Source organism: Natator depressus, chromosome 5, assembly GCF_965152275.1.
Source record: "Natator depressus isolate rNatDep1 chromosome 5, rNatDep2.hap1, whole genome shotgun sequence".
Classification (NCBI taxonomy): domain Eukaryota; kingdom Metazoa; phylum Chordata; order Testudines; family Cheloniidae; genus Natator; species Natator depressus.
In genome coordinates, this window is record NC_134238.1 from 114,864,107 (window position 1) to 114,888,023 (window position 23,917).

The 23,917-nt window shown below is 40.5% G+C and overlaps 1 protein-coding gene across 3 annotated transcripts in view; it reads right to left on the minus strand.

Annotated features, from left to right (window-relative positions):
• Positions 1 to 23,917, minus strand: part of LINGO2 (leucine rich repeat and Ig domain containing 2) — a 777,598-nt gene that overhangs the window by 347,215 nt on the left and 406,466 nt on the right. For 2 of the 3 annotated variants that reach the window (XR_012639613.1, XM_074953495.1), the window contains exon 3: positions 21,120 to 21,203. The gene's annotated coding sequence lies outside the window, so the exon portion shown is untranslated. Of the gene's footprint in view, positions 1 to 21,119; positions 21,204 to 23,917 lie in introns of those variants that run through there. The other variant, XR_012639616.1, reaches the window with a different exon arrangement.

Genomic DNA, 23,917 nt, shown 5'->3' on the forward strand with positions numbered 1-23,917 from the left:
ATAAATTTGCCATCTAAAATTTCAAGGAGATCAATGCATTACAGCAGAACATTTCGATTTCGTCCCATCAGCCTTTTCCAATGGAAAACTGTTCTGTTACAATTTTTTTGATCAGTTTTATGTACAAGTTATTGGCCTTCATGCAAGAATTGCTGGGTGACATTCTCTGGCCTTTGTTACACAGGAGGTCAGACTACATGATCATAATGGTCCCTACTGGCATTAAAATCTATGACTAGAAAGGTTAGGAGAGTGACAGGGACATAGGAAGCAGTAAGAGTTTAGTAGTGCTAATTCCACCCCCATGTATAGATATGCCCTAGGAATTATTTAGGAGGTTTTATAGTGTGTGTTATACAGAAGGTCAAACTAGATGATCAAAATGGTCCTTTCTGGCTTTGGAATCTATGGTGATACAAACTGTTTTCAGGGTGTGTTAAAAAAAGATCAAGCATTATGGTACTAAAGGCCATCCTTTATGCCAATAGGAAGATTTACTATGAATTTACTATCTATAAATTATTTTAAAATACACCTAATAGAAGACTGCTTTTTCAGCCACTGGAGTCACATAAACATGGATTAACCGGGCCCCATCTCACTCAGGCCGGCACGAAAAGCCATCCTGGATAGTTGCTCATGCAGAGACATTGCAGAGCCTACTTTTGGCATTTGTTTAGGTATTGAGTCCCCTTTCATGCCTGCACCTTAGCTGTGTAGCCACTGCCCTATAAACCTAAACAAGCACGACTGCAGTGCAATGCATGCCTCACTACATTCTGTGTTTGTTCAACTCCAGAAGCCAAATGGTCTGGAGCACCTATGTTCTGCAAGACAGCAGCCTTGTTCCAATTAAAGTAACAGACAAGCTGTGAAGGTGAAACTGGCAGAGTTTATTCTCTCCTGGAGCTAAACAGCTCTGTTTTTGTCTTGTGGGTTGCTTTTTTTTTTAACCTCCTTATTCCTCAACTTTTTTCTTAGAAGCACCCCAGGAAATTAAACAACAATTGGGGTTAATGTAATGTTAACTTTGTGAAATCAAGTACTCAGAGTCTTCAGTTCCAAGATACAGATCTTTGACACCTTGTAAATTCCTTAGGAACTGCTGCAGTGGTGCAAAAACTGAGAGCTGGCTTAATGCAGCAGCTAAAGATTCTCTGATCAAACAGGGAGTCCTCACAGCCTTACCACCATCCATTACTTGCCAGGGAATCCTCACAGCCTTACCATCATCCATTACTGGGGTGGGCTAGGAGTGCGCCAGGGAGCTGTAATGCAATCACCTAGCACAGCTGGGGATGAAGCCCAAGGTTCCCATTCCAATATTAACATATGGAATGTGTGCTACTCCTTTTATTCCCCCTCGATAGACACAAATTTCAGGGTCTTACTGATGTATGCAATACATTGTTTGCAATGTTGTTGCAGCTGTGTTGGTTCCAGGATATTAAAGAGACAAGGTGGGTGCACCTTGTCTCTTTGTATACAATAGGTGCATTTAGGCACTGCATGAATGGGCAAAACTTCAGGCATGTGGGTAATGACATGGAGACTCTTCACATGAGTGAAGTTAATCACATACACAAGGCTTTGCAGGATCAGGGCTTAAAGGGCTCTTTCTGATTTTTAAGCTAGGCTAGTTTTCACAGACACTCCTTACTCTTAAGGTGGGGAGTGCTCCAAGATCTGTAATGAACATTTTAAGTGCCCAAAGTATTTTAACTACACAACAGATATTATGCAACCTGGCTGAGTTAGCAATGCAGTGAGAAACTCCAAAAGTTAATGTTTCTGACTTTTCAGTGCTTTACTTTTCCAAATTAATATTGGATGGATATTAATATCCTTAAGGATGGATATAAATACTCAGTTAAAAAGAAACTATCTATATGGAGAGAAAGAGAGAGAGACAGAAATAGATGTAGATATGCATTATACAGGCAGGTATGAGGGGAAACACAGGAAAACCAAAACTCTGAAAGGGAATAAAGCCACACTGAAACTCCCCAAAGATATACAAACACAGAACAATCTCATTAGTCTCAGTTGTGACTCCACAATGAGAAACTATGGAGCAGCAGAAATGTTGGGACCAGATGCAAAAATTAATCAGCTGAAACCATCTTCATATGCTTCAGTGATTACCATGAAGGTAATCATTTCTTTCCCCCTGTTCTTATGCAGATGAGGATGGGGAGATTTGATAACGTTTTCCCAACTCACCCATTCGGAGCATGTAAAACTACCGAGCCAATTATTATTACTATTATCAATCAATAATACCAACTAGTTTGGGAGAGGGAAGGGATACATTGTTAGAAAATATATAATGGCTTGAATCTGGTATGACACCTCTATTGCCAGTGATTTATCAGCTATCATCACGTGAAAAAAGTATTAACACCATAGGTGACCAAATGTTTCTAATTTTTTCCTAATCTAATGTGTTTTCCCCTCAAATGTCCAGTCTATTTTCTATTGCACCGGGAGAATGGGCATGAATGCAATGTGAGATAAAACAGTTACAGATAAAAACAAAACATTTTGACAGTGAGAACCCCCCCGACCCACCGTTTTTTCAAAAAAAAAAAAAATTCCAGCAAAATTGACTGATGTTGTGAAGTGTTTCACTTTCAACGGAACCACATATCCCAGTGGAATATAATATCCCCTGTTTTCCTATGACCAGTTGTAGTCAAAATCCTGTTACACCTGGAGACTAGATTTTGACTACAAGCAGTATTCCTAAAACAGCTTCTGGTCCCAAAGGAATTATAAATCTTTACTACTTTTTTAACAAACAAAAACAAAACAAAAAACAGAACACCTAGACAAAATGTTTCATGGTTCTTCCAAATTTGGAAGTTCTCAGGAGTAGTCACAGAAAGAAAGAAAGAAAGAAAGAAAGAAAGAAAGAAAGAAAGAAAGAAAGAAAGAAAGAAAGAAAGAAAGAAAGAAAGAAAGAAAGAAAGAAAGAAAGAGAGCAATAGAATTTGTATTTGTGTGATTCTTCTGAAGCTACTGCACTTTTGCAACTCAGTGGGGAGGTTTTACTTTCCAGTATCCTGACTCATGACTACTTTGTATATTTAAGTCCAACCTGTGTGATCTGGGAGGGATCTAAATTTGCCATTGCAGCAGGGCCTCAGTGCAGGCAAATCCTGTAGCTCTTTATAGTCATAAGGATGCTCCCATTGATTTAAATGGAACTATTCATCTGACCGAGGGATGAAGGACCAGGCTGTTTTTCCATGGACAAATCTTGGTTCCAAAGCTTCATCTCTTCAAAATCCTCATGATGTTTCATTTGCAAATATGCCTGATTTGCAGAGATCAGATGCTAATCTGGATCTGCACTTCCTCAAAGACTTGTTTTGATCTGAAATTTTGGATCAGACTCAACTCTAGTTTCATTATAATGGTACAATACAAACCACTGCAAAATCAGGAAAGGATGAGATCTACTTCAGAACAAAAAATCCTAGAAGTAGCAAGCCTACCTGTGCAGTCTTGGGTTCCTGAGCCTCCATTGTCTAGAGTGATTTTTAACAAGTTGCAATGAAATTATGATGCAATGTAAAATCCTCAGATGATGTAAATCAACATACCCTCATTGACTTCAAGTGAATTACACTCATTTACTCCAGATGAGGTTCTGGCCTATGCTTTGAAATGTACAAAATTTAACAAATACACAGTTACTGGAAGCAGAAAGCCTTCATCTTGCTGTCACTAACAAATTTTTACTATTATCAGTACAGGATATCAGAGGTTGGAAATGGCTTCTGTTAACCGCTTTCTAAGGGCACTCTTTTGCCCAGAGAACCAGCTGTTATGTTGAGAGAGAATGTGTGTTGATGCACATAGGCACAGGAGAGATTGAGGTTAGGAAATAGGAACACCGTACTCATCTGCAGAACATAATAGAGTAGTAAATTATTCCCACTGAATATTCTAATTGTGTTAATATTTGTTTCCTCTCTGGAAAGTTGATTAGGCACATTTATTGCTGGAATTTTTTGCTGCATCTTGGTAGGCTAGACATAAATTTCATTTTCACTGCACTATTCTGACAACAGTCACATATCCTTAAAGCAGGACTTTCACATAGGAACAAACTTGAAAAGATACAAGAATAAATTCATTGGGCTAATATGCTCTGCCTCACATTATTGAAAATATCTGTGTTTGCTTCACAACTCATTTTCTGCACCTAAAATATCTATGGCCTTTTTAGTGTGCCCAACTGCAATCATCCATTATCTGCCTGATCCTGCAGTGTATTCATAATCCTGTGTTTATGGCATCAGTCTGATCCCTTTAGAATAGCCATGATATAAGAAACTTGCCATTCTGAATACATGCCAGGGTCCAGTGAGAAAAGAAGATGGGTTTGCAAGAGAGAAAGCCAGTCTGCTAAGAAAAAATATGGAAAAACATAAGAAAGGTAAATGAAAGTTTATTGGAAAAAAATCAAAGAAGAAAGGAACCTGACCGAGTAAGTGTAAAGAAAATACACAATAAGAAATGTCTATGTTTATATATACTCTTCAGGCAAAGGCCAGCGTTCGTTACTTAGGCAATGACCCATTGACTTCAGACTTCCCTTCTGCTGCAAATAGGAACTCTAGAAAAGTAGCTGGGTTACTCTGTTGTGGTCCCTTGAGTACGTTAAGGCTCTCAGTTTTGTCTCTTGACTCACAAAATACATTGCCAGAATAGGAAAGTTAAGGGGAGAAAAGAAATACTTTGGAGGAAGATGGAGAAATTTTATGATGCATTTTATTATGGACATTGGGTTTGGGAAAAAAAGCCACGGGTTAGGGAAACAATCAAATATTATCCTCTTGTGTTAAATATACTTAGAGTAAAGGAAACAGAAACAATAACATCTAGTGCCAAAAATGCTACATTTTGATACAATATCCTCCCCCAAAGTAATCTAATTATTCAGAATATTGACTTCTGAATAATTATGACCATGAGCCTGGTATTTCCCCACAAGTGAGCAAAAAAATCCTCCCTACATATGAGACAAGCTCAGAAGTACCTCATTTTCTTCCACAATACCCAAAGCCAAGCCCAATGCCAAGTCACAAAGAAGCTTACTAAAGAGTTACTTTAATTAAAAACATAAAAGGATTAATATACTGAAATACTGAATAATCACCTCAACAGGCTAATAAATTAGTCATGTTAAATTATATAGTGCAAGCTTAAATCTTCACTATTGCCAGCAATTGCTGTCAATATTGCCATTTTGCCATCAAGAAAGAGCTAATTTATGTACCAGTTCTAAGAATAAAACTTCTTTTATCAGGTATTGTAAAAAGGATCAGTATTGTGCACATATTTCACCTTCATAGTTTCCTTTTCTCTTGCACCATTTCTGAGATTATATATATATATATATATATAGTAAGAAGGGTTGCTGGAGGCATAAATTTTGATTAGTAACATAACTCAGCTAAGCATTCTCTTTGAAAAGAATTAGCAATCCAGGCAGGGTATCACAAAGTGCATTTCAATGAGAATACTTTACAAGGCAAATTACAAAGGAGACTATAATTACCAATTTTGAACAATGTTTTTCAGGTTTTTCTGTAGATAGGGAGAACTCTGTTGGGAAAATTGGCTCAGTGTAAATTTATGAATTGCTAAGCCTGCTTCTCTGATACATGAACAGTAAATCACCCTTTCAATCTTGGTTCACAGCACATGCACCATATGTCAGATGTCTCATGTGTGCTTATAGTTTGTGATAAAAAGGTCTCTCAGGACTTCCACTTTTTTAAAGTTGATCTGGAACAAAGACTTCTGTATCAGGAGCCAGACATTATTTCAAACCTAAGTCAAATATTCTCCTAGTAAAAGTTGATAATGGAATATCTTTTTATTTAAAAAAACAATTGGAGGGTAATTTAATTATGAACACGTGGTTAAACAACAGCAACTGTAAAATACAGAACATGACCATCAAAAAACATGAAGTGACTGAAGAGGCAGATTAATATCCCAAAGGATGTCACCGCTCTCATGCCACTGGGCATAAGCTAATTGCTTCAGGGTTCAGGAAGAAACCCTTTACTGCCCAAATAGTGAAGTGCCCCCAGCCTTACTCTGAAGCATTGGTTATTGGTCACTGCTGGAGACAGGACATCAACGTAAATGGCTCAATGGACTGATGAAGAGCATCAGATCTTATGTTCTTATAGAGTAGAAAAGAGTCCACCAGAGAGGACTTGTAGCAGAAAAACAAAGAGCAGAGTTAAATCTTAGTCAGTCTGTCCATTTTGGGAGATTCTCTGCTTCCAACACATGAGAAAATAGTGCAGCTCCATACCTGGTAAAGAGTAAATACTAGAATACGAAGAGCAAATCTGAGAATCCTGTATTCTGGGCCATTTGAAGACTAGGGCCCCAATTCAGCAAAACACATGCTTCTACTTAAACTGAATTAAGTAAATTCAGTGTTTTGCTGAATATGGATGGAGTTAATCACATGCTAAAAGTAAAGCAAGTGGTTAAGTGTTGTGCCAATTAGGGCCCAAGTACAGACATGATCACTTAAATGTCTTATTGCTGTGTTGGTGATGGTCATGGGTAATGGGTAAACCCTGAGCCTCTGCCAAAAAGGCACTTTTTAAAGAGCAAGAAAACTTTAGCTGACCGTGAATATACATGCAAAGATAAAGTGGGGGGAAGAAGAGAGGGGTCTAAAATGAAGAGGCAGAAAATACCTCATCCTTGAAAGAGATCTTCCATGAAAACAGCTCAATAAAAATATAATTTAAAGGAGATGCACAACACTCCATACACAGCTTTAAACACCTCTTTGGCGCATAAGATTGAGACATTTGATGAACAAAGTGTATTTGTGAATTGGGGAATTTACTCAATTCAACTAGATACAGAAGAAAGTCTCATTGATCTTAAGAGGACGCGGAGCAGCAACTGCAGATGGAACTGAGAGAACGACAACGGAGTGGCGGAACAAAAAGTTAATTGAACGGGATAGCTGAAAAGACTTACAATAGGACACAAAACCTGTGACCTCTAGGTTGTTGCCATGACTCTACTGAACACCATTAGTGGTTAAAACTAATTACAACTGAATGCTTGTTCAGTGGCATATGTAAAATGTGTCAGTTTATCCTAGTTCCGTGTCATTCATGTGCACATCACAAAATCCACGGTCACAAATGGGGCATCAGTTGCAACACAGACGCCAAGAATTTAACTGTATCATGTGTACTAATGACATTTCTAGGAAACCATCCTTTCAGCACTTCCTTCTCCCAGTAGGAATGTGTGTGTGGCCTCCCTGAACTGTGCAGAAAGTAAAGTTATGGGGAAGATCTGATCTGCTGATTGTGATGGAGGAGTAAATTTTTGGGGGAAGAGAGCCTGGAAATCTGGCCTCTCTCCTATGACTGGGGTCAGACTGTGATGCTTGCTCCATGGCAGATGGTTGTCGTACTAGTGGTGAAGTGTGTGCATGTCTGTCTCTGAATGGAGAGGAGTATATATATTGCTAGATGGCTTCATTTCTCATTTCCTTGCTTTTGAGGTTTTGTGTTAAGTATGCTATGGCGTGCAGAAGCCTTAATTTATACACACCTAAAGGTATGTGTGTATGCAGCAGCAAGTCTAGATCAACCTGGCAAGAGCAAACAGGACAATACCCACTTTTGCCCAAAAAAGTTGGGACGCCAGGGACTGTCCCGGCCGAAACAGGACATATGGTGACCCTAATCATCCCCACTCTCTGTCTCCTCTCTCTTTTCTCCTCCAAAATGGTCTTCTCTTTTCCACTCCCCTCCCCTTTTGCAAGTCTCATCCTTCCTTTCTGAGCACTCATATTTTTCCTGTCTCTTTTGTACCTCCTCCACCACTCAGCCATACTGTTTGCACAGAATCTTAAAATTACATTCTCATTGCTGCTCAGCTGCCTCTTCATCACCGTTCTAAAGTGGCAGATCAGAGAGCAGCTGTCCTCTCCGCATAGCGCCGCTGATTTACACCACTTCCTCTTCTGAAGGGATGATCCAGCAAAGCCTGGAAGAGGCAGCCCTCACCTGAGGCAGTGTTAGTGCAAGTACATGAAAGTTGGCAGGGAGACTAGAAAATTTGAGATATATCATAAAGTATCACATAAGTTAGAGAATCCCCTGATTTTACTTTTTGCTTAACTGTAAATCCTAGTCAGTGTGAGTTAGCACAGCTCTATTGACGACAATGTAACTACACTGGTTTGCACCTGCAGAGAATCTGGACCATAATTCATTCCCCAAGCCTCTACAAAATATGGAAATGATACTGATAGGTAGAGCTGAGCTAATAGCTGATTTTTTGGTTCACTGGCGTTTCTGGGGAGAAATTAAAAAAAAAAGAAGAGAGAAGCAAAACAGGCTTGCAACACACCAAATTTGAAAGTTCTGAAAAAGTCCGGCAAATCAAAGTGTCCATTTCAGGTTTCACTAAACATATTGTTCAACTGAAAATGTTTTGTTTCTGGGCATTTTAAAAGAGATAGCTTCACAAAATGGTCAGACACGGAGGTCTTGGTGGTGACTGTGCCCTACCCTTCTTTATATCCAATAGCCGAGAACCACTCTGAAGAAAGGATCTGAACGCAGGTCTCTCTCCTCTCAGGTTAGCACCCTAACCCCCAGGCTATAGAATCATTCCCACTTTCTCTCCACTCCAGCTGATATTTTATACAAAGGGGAACAGATTCAAGAGGAGAGATTCAGAGAGATCCAGCACAGAAAAGCCTGTAGACTGAGGGGTGACTTGTAATCAAATCTCTGCTCCGGAGGAGGATTTGTATATGGGTCTCCCACAAACAAGGTGGGTACCCTAACCACTGGGATAAAGATTGTTTTGGGGGTAGCACCATCACCACCATCACCTCCCATTTTGTGACTCTAGCCTACTGTCAACTTCAGTTGAATTTTCTAGTGAATAAACTATTTGTCTGAAAATTTTTGCCCAGCACTACTTCTGAGTATGGTGCACTGGCTTCCAGAAGAATAATATGGTATAGTGTCAGACTAAAGGAGAAGCATTCATTGAGCACTGGACAAAGACAAACCTAGTCATGAACAAAACTTCTGTGGGCTAGATTCTGATACTCCTATTTTGGAAGTTAACTTATTGATTTAAATGGGCCTGCTCTTGGAATAAAAATTGCTGGTGAACAGGCATAAGAGTATCAAATTCTGGCCCTATACATTTCGTAATGTGAATGTGACTTTGAAGAAAAGCACAGAGGTAGCACTAAGATTTTAAACAAATTCCTCTTTTTAGAGACTAGTTATTTGTAAATCCATCTCTTCTCTTTTTTGAGTAGAGGGAGATAGAAGGGCAATGAACTAGTGACATAGGGCCAGATTCTGCAATCCCTACACATGCTGAGTGGTACTTAGATACTGTCAACTGAAAATAGGTCAGATTCTAATCTTACATTATTCTGACAGCTAAAAGGGGCACTACCAGGGCAGTGTAAAGACTTTACACCCATATTAAGGCCCCTTTTAAAGGTCAGAATAGTGTAATGGGGCCCTAATATACTCAAGAATCTGGCCCCAAGGAAGTATTTCTCTGAGTAGGCCTTCCTCAATGTGAATTAGAATGCAGAATTGTATCCATAACAGGGCAGAAAGACGTTACAGAAAAAGTAAAGACAACCAACTGTTTGGTAAATACTGATAGAACGGGGGAGAAAACAAGCAAATGGAAATCGTAGGGTTATTTCCTGCTGGAATAACACCAGGGGAATGCTCTCTAAGGGATGTGGAAGTCTAAAGATGTATAGAATTTGATACATTTTAACATGAAAGTGCCAGGAAATAAAAAAAGAAAGAAAAGGAAAGCGGTTTTCCTCAAGGAAAGCTTAATACGCAAGTAAAACTGAAATCTTGGCTACCAAACTGATAGTATGTTTTTACACTAGGAGGGTAAATAGTACAGTATAGCTAATTATAGTATTTACTGATTAAGTGTTCCCAGCTCACCCTCTCTCTCTTTCATTGAGATCAGTGTGCTTAAAAACAACTGACAGGAAAAGGTTAATGACTATAAATCATAATTACAGGTGCAAATGAAATCCTTATTACATGCTGGCTGTTTCATAAATATCAACAGACGTCCAAGGTCAGGACAAAATGTAACTTATTTTTACAAGCACAAAATGAAGGAAGATAAGCATTTGAAATTGGAGGGAACTTTACATGGCAAAATAATGTCTTAAGTGGCCACTTAGAAACACATTCCTTAAATGAAAACGATATATTCCATGATCTGTTGCACAGCAGTAGTTTAAATATCATTGCATATTCTTGTCGGTACTTTGCCACATCTTTTTTAAAAATCAAATTATTTTGTTTATGCTTTCAATGGTAATTGGCCAAATTCATCTTTCTGTGATTCCAATGACTTCAGTGGCATTACACCAAGGATGAATTGGACCTACTATGTTCTGTTCATGCTTAGTTTCTTGTTTAACGTTGCAGTGACAAATGGCTATTGCAAAAGCACAAATCACATCTCCACTTGGAGTAAATTAGATTATTTAACACACTAGTCATTTCAAAACGTACATATTGATATGTAGTATGAAAGAATGGCCTTGTGGATCAGGCACCAGAGTGGGACTCAGGAGATCTGGGTCCAATTCCTAAGTAAGCCACAGACTTCCTGGGGAACCATGGCAAGTCACTTGGTGCCAGATTTTCAGGTGTTAACACCCACAGCTGGGACCACACTTTCAGAAGTGCTCAGCATCTAGCTCTCATTTTGAAAACTATGTACATTTTTTTTCAAGAAATCAGTATCCAATATGCTGAGCTGTTTTGAAAATTTGGCCAATTATTTTTCCTATGACTTAAAGTCCTTCGACTCAAAATAGCCTCGCAAGACTCAATACCTCATTTATTTCTCTGTCCTTTACTCAAATTCTATCAGGACCTTGAATGAATCTTTCTCTAGTCCCTTCTTTTTGCTATTACTTCTGTTTAAATGCAAACATTACACATCTGTGATATGGACTTGATTTTACATGCAGTTAACTGAAACTTCTTCTCCTGTAAAGGAAATCTATGATCTCTACCAGGGTTCCTATTCTGGGAAAATACACACATTGGGCAGAAAAGTGTCTTGACCTTCAAGTCTCTGCCTTTACTTTCTTTTTAATCGTTGTTCTGACTCCATCCTGCAGCCCTATTTGGATAAGGCCACTCTCAGCCTTTTGCTTTTGTCGGGGGTGGGGCAAACATGTCTCACCCTGCACTATCCGCTTTTCCATATCTTACTATTCATCAGTGTATTAAATAAAACAAATACGATTAGCGAGCTGTTTCTAGACTTGACATACAGCATATGCTGTGCTGTAATTGAGCTGTGTTATGTCAAGAAACAGATCATCCGTATTATTGTTTTATTTAAATACACTAATTTATTATGGGATGGATTCTACCTTTAGGCACAGCCCAAGCAAGGGCTGGTGTGTGAACTGCACTGTGACTCGAACACCCATCTAAGTCACAATTCCTCCCCTGCTTTCTCTTTACTCCACTGGGTCTATACTGGCAGTAAATTTCAATAGAGTAGCACTGGTGAGCAAGTAGGATGGAAGAAGCTGTTAAGGTTCTGATTATTCCCCACCATAGCAGTAAGGACTTCTTGAGTTCATATCCCAGATCTGACCACGACTCCTGTTTCTGACCTATGGAAAATCACGAACCTCTCTGCCTCAGATTCTCCGTCTGCTAGAAGTACGCCAAGCTCTTATATAGTGGTTCGCATCAGACAATCTCAAAGCAGTTTACAAAGAGAGGTCAGTATTGTGGAGTGGCTTTCAAGCCAGACAGAGCTCTTCTTCAGGTCTGGGAAACTAAACTCCCAGACCTGAAGAGGAGCTCTGTGTAAGCTCAAAAGCTTTTGTCTCTCACCAACAGAAGTTGGTCCAATAAAAAAAAAGTATTACCTCACCCACTGTGTCTCTCTAAATCATGGGACCAACACTGCTACAACAACATTGCATGCAAGAAACATGGCAGAAGAGACACTAATTTATCAGCACAGCAGCACTTAGACCCAAATCACACACTAGCAAAAGTGAGAATACAAGGAACTACAAAGTAACAGGAACGTGGCCTACATACTAGCAGCAGAGACAACATTGAGCACATACCAGGAAGAACACTCACAGCATCAGACACTGTTTAGAGCCCCTGTTATGCAGCCAATAAGGGAAAAAGAAAAGGCTTTAGAGAAAGATGTCAAAGTCCACATTGACCTTGCCCTGGCAGCAATTCCAGCATTTGGCAGATGACTTCAGGAAATTTGAGATGAACAGCTAAAGGTTGAAACATGTAAGAAACGTACTGAACTTTGCCAAAGAGAGCAGATTTGGACGAGTAACTTCCAAAAGACCTTTCACCATATTGGCAGGCCCAAAATGACCTTCACATGGTCGATGGTCTGTTTCTGAAAAGCCAGTACTTCAGAAAGTGAGGCTTTGTCTGTGAAGGACACCAAGGTATAAACAAGTGCAGGGCATGAGCAAAACAATCTGTATGGTGGCCAAATCTGATTTCAGACTTTAGTGGAGGACTGTGACATATGTAACAAGGAACAAAAACCCCAACCAACCAAACATAACTCTACAAAGCTACCAGTAAGGACTTGGCAGTGGGTAGCAACTGACTAGTTTTTATGGAAAAGACATACATGCATTAGTGTAACTGATTACTTCTCCAGATATATTGATTTGGCTAGCCTTCATCAGCACAGGTAAGCCAGAAACCAAAGTCAATACTTGCAAGCCATGGAATTCCTGAAGTCCTCATATCAGATAATGGGCCTCAATTTACCTCTGAAACATTCCCAGCATTTGCACAAGACTTTGATTCTGAACATCGGTACTAGTAGTCCACATTATCCTGCCCTCCCAGAACAATAGGGAGGTAGAGAGCAGTGCAGACATTAAAAAGCCTTCTGCAAAAATCAGTAAACCCATGAAATACACTCGTGGCATAATGGTCAATACGCTTGCACCTGGACTTTCTCCAGCGGAGCTTGTGATGGCAAGATGACCTGTGGCACTGACACAGTTTAAATCTAAGTATCAGAGGGGTAGCCATGTTAGTCTGTATCCACAAAAACAAGGAGGAGTCCGGTGGCACCTTAAACACTCACAGATTTGTTTGGGCATAAGCTTTTGTGGGTAAAAAACCTACTCCATGCATCTGAAGAAGTGGGGTTTTTACCCATGAAAGCTTATGCCCAAATAAATCAGTTAGTCTTTAAGGTACCACCGGACTCCTAGTTTAAATCTAAGTGGTCCAGCCTGAAGGAATTTAGAAAACAGGATGCTGAAATAAAAATTCAGCAGCAATAAAACTTCAACGTTCAGCACAGAACTAAGTGTTACCTAAACTGAGACCAGAGAACAAAGTTGGCCTCAACATCTCCCAGACATTTGGAATTGTTCTGAACTGAGGGGAAACTTCCAGATCCCACCTAGTGGAAACTCTAGGAGGACTTCTCCAGAGGAATTGGATTCATCTTCAGTATTTCCCCACATAACAAAGGGGATCTGCCATGCAGGTACTCTGTTAGGAAGTGAGCCCCCTCCCACAGGCAGCCCCACATGCAAACTCAACAGAAGTGAGAACATGGTCTGGAAGACATATCAGACCACCTCAAAAACTTGATCTTTAGAACACTGCTCCGGACTATTTAATATATAAAGAAGGGGAGATGTGGAGTGGTTATAGTTCCTGGTCTTCCACAGTCACCAAAACAGGATCAGAATGTATTGCAGGGGGGAGCTTAATAAATAACACACATTTCCAGTTGGGGAGTTCTCTAGTTACTACTTTTGGGATGGCTCTTTGTTTTGTTCTCCACACACTACAATTATCCCAATTTTACAGGTGGGGAAACTGAGGTACAGAGCCATTCAGTGAGTTTCTCACGGTCACCAAGCAGGTCTATGGCAGAGCCAGGAACAGAACAACCTAGGTCTCCTGAGTCCCAATCTAGTGTTCTATCCACTAGGCCACACTGCCGCCCTATAAAAAGGGTATACTAATCTACCTCATAGGGGAATTCTGCCACCCTTCTTCACACATAGAGCTCTACTCTTCCAGTAGTCCCAGCAACTGGGGTTGCTCACAGAGTAAGGGGCAAAATCTGACTTTATCTGTGCTAAGTATTATAATAAATTGGTTATTGTGTATGTGTACCACTGCCCTCTACTGGATTGAATTAATACTTCTCAACTGCATGGCATCACTTCCTCCTAACAGAGTTTTTTCCTTTAGGTTGAGTTGTGTAGAGTTATAGACCTTCACTTTTGGAGCTAGACAGCATTAATTCTCACTCACTGGGAAGTTGTATGTGGCCATGATATGCAAGTCGTGATGTTCCTAGATGCCCACGGGTTTATCACAGTGTTATTCATATTTCTCAACCTTCCAAAGCCCAAATGGGGATCAGCATGTGAAAGTGTGGGAGATGATGGACACAAATATTATTCACACAGGAAATTGTAGAATCTTCTTGTTGATGTAAATAACCCTTTGGATAGTATCAGGTTCGCAATTGTCTATTTCTGACATAAGTTGCTTTCAGCAATAAAAGTGAGGGGATGCCAAATAACATGTATGAGAAATGTAGGTAAGCTCTGGGATTAAAGTGAACAATGTCCCTTGGAAGGCAGGACACAGTAGAGAGGCACAGTGTTGTGGTTATTCATGGAAAATAGAAAAGTTTTAACAGTCAGCAAGAGAGAGAATTAAGTATTGAATACAAATGCAACCTTTTTCAAGCAAGCCTGATTTGCTAAATAGATTTTTTTGAGTGTGTTAAAAACCCCAAACGCACCTTTTCCATTTTGTTGTTGAACTCTTAAAATGATAAATTACAGTAGATTTGAGGGAAAAAATAGTTATCTGAAGTACTCTAGAGCATTTTTCCATTTTATTTCAAACAGAACATTAGCACAAATATAACACAGGTATTGTGCAAATTTTCTTAAAAATTTCAGGGTTATTAAGCTCAAATGAGCAGGTTTTTGACAAAGTAATCTTTCTATAGAACATTCAAATTGTCTTCCTTCCATACTGAGCCTAGGAGTTTAAACAACAGTGCTTGTGCAATTGGGGAGACCTTATTCATATAACTAACAATGAAAATAGTGTAGCATATTCAGGAAGGATATTTCTGGGCCAGTCTACAAGCTTGTCTATTGTCATAAATATAAAGGGAAGGGTAAACCCCTTTAAAATCCCTCCTGGCCAGAAGAAATCTCCTCTCACCTGTAAAGGGTTAAGAAGCTAAAGGTAACCTCGCTGGCACCTGACCAAAATGACCAATGAGGAAACAAGATACTTTAAAAAGCTGGGAGGAGGGAGAGAAACAAAGGGTATGTGTGTCTGTCTATATTCTGTCTTTGCTGGGGATAGACCAGGAGTGAAGCCTTAGAACTTTTAGTAAGTAAGCTAGCTAGGTATGTGTTAGATTATGATTTCTTTAAATGGCTGAGAAAAGAATTGTGCTGAATAGAATAACTATTTCTGTCTGTGTATCTTTTTTGTAACTTAAGGTTTTTGCCTAGAGGGGTTCTCTGTGTTTTGAATCTAATTACCCTGTAAGGTATTTACCATCCTGATTTTACAGGGGGGATTTTTTTTTTATTTCTATTTACTTCTATTTCTATTAAAAGTCTTTTTGTAAGAAAACTGAATGCTTTTTCATTGTTCTCAGATCCAAGGGTTTGGGTCTGTGGTCACCTATGCAAATTGGTGAGGCTTTTTATCCAACATTTCCCTGGAAAGGGGGGGGTGCAAGTGTTGGGAGGATTGTTCATCGTTCTTAAGATCCAAGGGTCTGGGTCTGTAGTCACCTAGGCAAATTGGTGAGGTTTTTTACCAAACCTTGTCCAGGAAGTGGGGTGCAAGGTTTTGGGAAGTATTTTGGGGGGAAAGACGTGTCCAAACAGCTCTTCCCCAGTAACCAGTATTTGTTTGGTGGTGGTAGCGGCCAATCCAAGGACAAAAGGGTGGAATATTTTGTACCTTGGGGAAGTTTTGACCTAAGCTGGTAAAGATAAGCTTAGGAGGTTTTTCATGCAGGTCCCCACATCTGTACCCTAGAGTTCAGAGTGGGGGAGGAACCTTGACATCTATATTCAGTGTTGTGCCAGTTTAAACTTAATTGTGATTTAAGCCAGTGCTGCAAAAAAGATAACAAACAGGCAGTGTTGATGTTCTTATTTTGGTTTAAAGCAGGTTTAAGCTACACTTATTTTGATTCAACTTAAATAAAATAAGAACAAAGAAACCAAACACTAAAACTGAAATAAGAAGGTCTACCCAGGGTTTGAACCAGTTGAACTAAACCAGTGCAAATTTGAGGGTAAACAAAGGCTACCAGTGCTACTATACAACAATAAGCAGGGACACACTCCTGAATTCAAACATTCTTTTTCCTTTGTGGAACTAACAGAAGTACCATGAAGGCCACTTATTCAGCCCTTGGAAAATGGAAATGCTTCAGTCACTCTGAAAACACACCTCCAGCAGCACTGATTGGCTCCAGAGAGTTTCCTTCAGCCAGTCAAATAAAAAAGTTAGAGTTTTGAGAGAGAGAGAGAGAGCAGCAGGTTTAAAAAACAAACAAAAGGAAGTACTTTTTCACATAAGTGCTGGAACTAGGGGTGATGCCCCATCCCCTGGCTTAATGTTGTTTCCATTATATACACAGTTTACAGTTTGGTTCAATGGGTCTCTACAGCCCCACTCTACAAATTGTTCCACCCAACATACTGTTAACCTGTGGAACTCATTGCCAGGGGATGTAGTAAAGACCAAACTATAATGGGGTTCAAAAAAGAATCGGATAAGTTCATGGAGGATAGGTCCATTAATGGCTATTAGCCAAGATGGTCAGGGATGCAACCCAATGCTCTGGTTATCTCTAGCCTCTGACTGCTAGAAGCCGGGAATGGATAACAGGGGATGGATCACTTGATGATTGCCTGCTCTGTTCATTCCCTCCAAAGCACCTGGCATTGGCCACTGTCGGAAGATAGAATACTGGGCTAGATGGACCATTGGTCTGACCCAGTCTGGCCATTCTTATATTCTTCAGTGAAAAATGGGAAACCTGCACTCACCCGAAATGAAGAGAGCCCAAGTTTGAGACATTAAATCACAGATGGAGATTGACCAGGAGTAGTCTGATTTGCAAAGTCTAGGACAGGGTGCAGGTGGAATCCAGTCCCATTTTATAAAATAAAACAAAAGCTATAGGGGACACAGGCAGAGATAAATGATTTTACTTTGCCTATTTGTAAGAGCTCAAGTATGCTTCTTAGTCACAGTCCACAGAAAGGGAGAGTGCACAGTGATGCTGAACCATGCAGAAGCATTATACAAGGCACTGGTGAGACCTCATCTGGAATATTGTGTGCAGTGCTGGTCTCCCATGTTTAAGAAGGATGAATTCAAACTTGAACAGGTACAGAGAAGGGCTACTAGGATGATCCGAGGAATTCATAAGACAGGTTTTATGAAAGGAGACTCAAGGAGATTGGCTTCTTTAGCCTAACCAAAAGAAGGTTGAGGGGAGATATGATTGCTCTCTATAAATATATCAGAGGGATAAATACTGGAGAGGGAGAGGAATTATTTAAGCTGAGTACCAGTGTGGACACAAGAACAAATGGATATAAACTGGCCATCGGGAAGTTTAGACTTGAAATTAGATGAAGGTTTCTAACCATCAGAGGAGTGAAGTTCTCGAATAGCCTTCCAAGGGAAGCAGTGGGGGCAAAAGACCTATCTGGCTTCAAGATTAAACTTGATAAGTTTATGGAGGAGATGGTATGATGGGATAACATAATTTTGGCAATTAATTGATCTTTAACTGTTCATGATAAATAGGCCCAATGGCCTGTGATGGGATGTTAGATGGGGTGGGATCTGAGTTACTACAGAGAATTCTTTCCTGGGTATCTGGCTGGTGAATCTTGCCCATATGCTCAGGGTTTAGCTGATCGCCATATTTGTGGTCAGGAAGGAATTTTCCTCCAGGGCAGATTGGAAGAGGCCCTGGGGGTTTTTCGCCTTCCTCTGTAGCATGGGGCACGGGTCATTTGCTGGAGGATTCTCTGCACCTTGAAGTCTTTAAACCATGATCTGAGGACTTCAGTAGCTCAGACATAGGTGAGAGGTTTATTGCAGGAGTGGGTGGGTGAGATTCTGTGGCCTGTGTTGTGCAGGAGGTCAGACTAGATGATCATAATGGTCAAATATCTATGAGTCTATGAGGCATTCTGTACATTTTTGAAATGGAGTCAGCAATACATAGAAATCCAGCTGCACCCAGACTACATGTCTTTATTACCAACTCACTAATTAACATTGCAATTGACATTCAAATATCATATTATTTCACAGTTTTTAAATGCATAATACTGTGAAAGAAAAATGACTTACCTTGTCCGTCTGCTATTCCTGAGAGAGCATGTGTGCAGGATTTTCACTCCTGGGCCCCAACTACTTAGACTGAGACTGACACAACTTCCTTAGCTCTGATGTGTAGCTAAGAGCCAGCCTGAGCCACCCCTGTCAAGTACAAATGCTCCCCCTGAATATTGCAGTTTGTTCCTTTGCACAGGAGAGGAAGGTTAAAAAAGAATGAGGCAGTTCACGATCCACATAAAAAAAAAAAACTTAAAAAAAAAACCTCTCAAAAAAGTTAACTCCAAACTCTGGTAAAGGGGAGATATGTGGGTCTGGTAATCCTGCAAGATGATCTTTGCTGAGAAACAGAATTGAAAAGCAAGTATTTCCCCTTCTCCTAAGATACTATCTGTGCTGCATTTTCACTTCTGGAGAGTAAGAAGCTCAAGGGATATCTCCCAAACAAAAAACCCCCACCACTTGAAACAGACCCATTCAAATAATGGAAACAGGGTTTTTTAAAATCTATGTATCTGAAAGAGGATTAAAAGATGGCAGCATTGAGGCCAGAGCTCACGCTGAGCATCAATTCCCAGGGAGCACGTGTCGGTTGCAGAAGGTGTCACTGCTACACAGAACACTCTTACACCTGCTGACTCACGGCAAGAGAAATGCCCCAAATCCCACAGAATCAGCTGTGAGGTAGCGTCACACAACTGCACCTGATCTTCTATAAGGCCATGAAGCAAGTGCCGACTGCCAGAATCACCATCTCCCTCTCGAGCACATGAAAGGAAAAGGAGAAAGTCTGATACAGTCTCTCTCAGAGTCAGGGGAATGGGTCTGGGCCAGTGCAGGGGGTGCTGTCTTAGCCCTGGTGCTCCATCGTCTCATCTGACTCATTCAAAGCACTACACGTTGATTTGTACAGCCCGAAAAGGAGTCTCCCTAGGTGACAGAGAGGCACACCTCATGTTTCTTCAGTCCTGGCAGTGACATTTGAGGTGTGCAAAGCACCTAGTGGTTGACTCTGAGGCAGATCATGCAATGAAGATAGTATTTTGTCTATGCCATTTTTCTGCCGTGCTGATGGATTTGAAGTCACCGAATTTCCTCCTTGGATGCCACACTGGTAAAGCCAAGAAAACGCTGAAGCAGCAAAAAGAAACACAAGACTAGCTAAACACAAGCATCAATGCAGCAAGACCATCAGAGCAAGAGCCTAGTGCCGAGAAACGTATAGAAGGTTGGACTAGAAAAAAAAACTGGTTTCAGAACACTAGAGTGGGTGTCACTGCACAGAAGTGCCTCGAAGAGGCACCTAAATCTCTAAAGCAGAACATAGTGCCTGAGTGTCCGACCCACACTCCAAAATGCTGGAGACAAACCGTCCAAAATGTGGGCACTTTAACAAGACCCGACTGGAAGGCAGGATGTTAAGAAAAGAGATACCCAACAAGGCATTATTTTAACAAACCCACAGAAGGGTGGATGGGATGCCGCTGCTGTGGGGGAAGCTCCTTCATCAAACACAGTCAAGAAGAAGCATAGTAGAACGTCCTGAGGACAGCATTTATACTTGGCAAGGGGTAGTATCTGAATACCAAGGGGGGGTCCCTATTCACGCTGTGTCTGTCTGTCTCTCTCTCTCTCGCTACTGCTCCCCTCCCAGGTGAAAAAGTTTAAGAATTAAAGGACTTATGCCCATCACACATTAGGGAATGAGAAGCCTGCACAGATATTATCTTTAGAGAAATGAAATTTAGGACCCCTAAAACCTTCAGAGAAGACAAGGCATTGGCCTTTTATTCCTTTACTTTGATGTGTGCATATGTCTGTTCCCACATTGCCCTCTGCAAAGACTGTGAAGCTAGCATTCATCCCAAGACATATTTTTAGCAGGACTCCTTGCAGAATATGACAGAGACTCTCCTTTTACAAATAAAAAAGCCACATGGGTTGAGAGGAGAGCAGGTGAATCTGGTACTGATAGAGGTTTATGAGCACTGTACTGCATAGCTGCATGCGGCTACCTTTGACGTTCTTGTGAATCCCTTTTAGGCCTAAAGAAACGCCACCTGAGCCTCTCGTGCTGTTCCGATGCTGTGATACCAGCTGTTTTGTCTCTCCAGGTTATAAAGAAATGGATTTAAATTCACTAGCTGCTACAGCCTGTCCAGAGATGACTTTAACCTTTAGAACTGCCTTATAACTTCCAAATATTGTGCCTTTCTAGCCTTGGTTTGCTGTGTGGGTTCTTGGGTGCACAGTATCACAACCACTAGGTGGCCCAGTGTCCAAAGGGAGCAGGGCTACCATTCATAAATACACCTAGGCACTAGTCCCCCAGAAAGAGACAGCATCGTTTATACTGCACAACAGTCCTCCCTTCCCTAAATGGACCAGGGTGTCTGAGTTCTGGTGTCAATTATAAAATTGAGTCTCTAGGAGCTAAGCCAGCAGCAGAGACAGAATACTTCCGTTTTGTTAAAAGAGAGGCCAGCTTTCATCAAGGATAAAATAGAAAGCCAACAATATGAGGGGGGAAATCTTTGTAACATCTGAGAGGTTATTGTAAACGCAAGCAAGATCAATGATGGAAAAAATCACCATCAACAAAATAAATTAATCGAGACTTACCAGATTGAAACTGTGCATCACTCATGCTTCTGGTGCAGCTCGTCCTCTGCTTCAGTGTTTCAGAATGTACATCTTCATGTCAACCTGATTTTTAAAAAAAGGAAAGATGACATTAAAGTCTTTAGAGGAAGTAACTTAGGTAAATAGGTCAGAAATCTTCCAGTGCATTAAAGTGACCGTTCATGTTGTTTCTTTCATTATTTTTAAATTTGTGAGGTTGAGTAGATAGCACACCTTAAGAAGTGCTCTTAAGCACTTGTCACACAGCCCAGTATAATCTGTTAAAGTTACATAAAAGGTCTCTCTAATGCTCCTCTATGTACCTATTTTATTAAATAATAGGAGAAGCTTTAGAACTCTTGTATTCTTAGACAGTAGGTGGTAGGACCTGACATTTATGTATTGATGCAGATTATGAGAATAGATGCAGTCCTGGATGCTTCAATTATTTTCCAATGCCCATATGCTATTACTGCAGACTTGTATATTCTGAGGAAGGATTTCAAATACAGCTAACTCTGGTGCATTAGCAAACAACTGCGCTTTTCTTTTTGAACAACTAAATAAAGAGCATCAGAGATCTGAGGATACAAGAGGCAGAGATTGCTCACTAAGAATCTTCTGTCTTTAGGTAGTTTTTGTAGTTTTCTCTCCTCTAATTGGAAGTAGGAACACACTAAGCGCTAAATTGATGATCTGGATGTTCTTTGGACTTTCTGAGTTGGAGGTGCTGGAAGAATTAGGGAGAGAGGGAGGGAGGATGTCTAGTGGTTAGGGCAGTAGCCTATGACTATGGAGACCTGATTTCTATTCCCTGCTCTGCAACAGACTTTGTGTGTGACCTTGGGCAAGTCACTTTTTCTCTCTGTGCTTCAGTTCCTCATCTCCAAAGGGAGGGTAATAACACCTATCACATCTCTAAAGGGAGGGTAATAACACTTCCCTATTTCACATGGATGTTGGGAGGATACATACAGTAGAGTGTGATGTGCTCATATACCACTGTGATAGGGGCCTTTTAAATATAATAGGTCAATCAATCCAACCTGGAACATAAAACCACAAGCGGGTATCCTTTCAGCCTAAGTAAAGGGTGGCTGGTTTTCAAAGCCCAAATACTTAAAAAATGGTTTCCTCCTTTCAATGGGTTTTGAGCTTGTTGTTGTATTTCCTGGCTGTTTTTTCCTGTGCACTCAAAGGTTTGAGTTTTAGCTCCTGAATACTTTTCTCCAGCATAATACTGCATGTTGATCAACTGGACATGAATATTAATGTCACTACAGTACCGAAAGCTGCACCGAGGGAACCATTGTGTAACCTGAAGACAAGTAGAACCACATACTTCCGTGGATATTTGACTATATTTGGGAGCCTTGGCATATAAAGCCGGTTGATTAGGATGGGTTAGGAAAATAGAATGGGTTTGTGCTCTACGTAGGAATACCAATGGCACTTCAATGTCCTCGTACTGTAACCTGTGTTACATCTAGTATATTCACCTCCCTTCATTATACTAATCACAAACTGACCTGATAGCAAAATTGCAAGAACTCTACTGCATTTATCATACCACCCTTACTTATTTGAATGGGAGTATTTGTGGAGTAGATTGTTCCTGAAGATGAATAGAAGTGGCACTGGTGCTATATTAATCTTGCATCTGTAGGAGTGAGATTCTCCCTCCTTCCCTTATGGAAACTGGTACCTTAAATATCACTGAATTCAAATCCACCATTTACCCTGAGTAAATAATCTGGTCCAAAGCCATCTTGAGTGGCTGCCTCTCCCTAAAGCCTATAGTGTGATGCTATCACTCACATAGAGTGGTAACATACGCCTTCTGTAGTCCCATCCTCTTGACTTCAGTGGGGCTATGTGTTCAGTAAGGTGATATGTGCTCTGATTAACCTGGGTGAAATTTTACTGATGAAACATTTTTTCCCCCCTCACCAAAAAATAGCAGATTTGGACTGAGCAAAAGTCACAAATTTATGTCAATTTCAGCAATCTGTTTTGTTTGAAAAAAAATCAAAACATTCTTATTTTGGGGGGCTACATTCACACGGGGATTCTCTCTGGCCCATTGACCATTTAAGTATTTATACAAAATGGAACAGAGTCAACAGGAGAGACTGAGAGAAGCCTACCCCAAAATAGCCTATAGCCTGGTAGTTAGCATGCTCATCCAAGGGGGGGGGGGGATACCCCTGTTCCACTCCCTGCTCCAATGACAGTATAATTGTTTATACAAAATGGAGCAGCTTCAACAGTACAGCTTGAGAAAGACCCACCCCAGAATACCCAATATATTGGTGCTTCGGCACTCATCTAGGAGTGGGAGACTTGGGTTCAACTCCCTGCTGCAGAGCAAGGATTCAAACTTGGGGATCTCACATCCCAGGTGAGTTGCCCTAAAAACTGGGCTACTTGGGTAAAAGAGGGCTGCTGCCTCTACCACCACCTCTCCTTTGGCAAATCTAATCCTTCATTTTCTTTGCTTTTATTCAACCTATCACAATGTCCTGTCAACCTGAAATGAATTTTTTCCTGTCTTTTTCTATTTGATTAACAGTTTTAGAAAACGGTTTTCAGTTTGACTTCAGTGGCCTTTATTTATTTACTTGTTGGAACGGTCAGAAAACCAGAAAAATCAGTCATTTGGAGAATTCTGTTAGGGTCACCCAGTCAGGCCCTTATTGTACTTGTTATTGGTTCTCTTGATTTTTCAATGGTTTTATTCTATTCCACGCTTTTAAAAATAGTTTCCCCTCCTCCCCACCCTAGTACATTTAAATGTT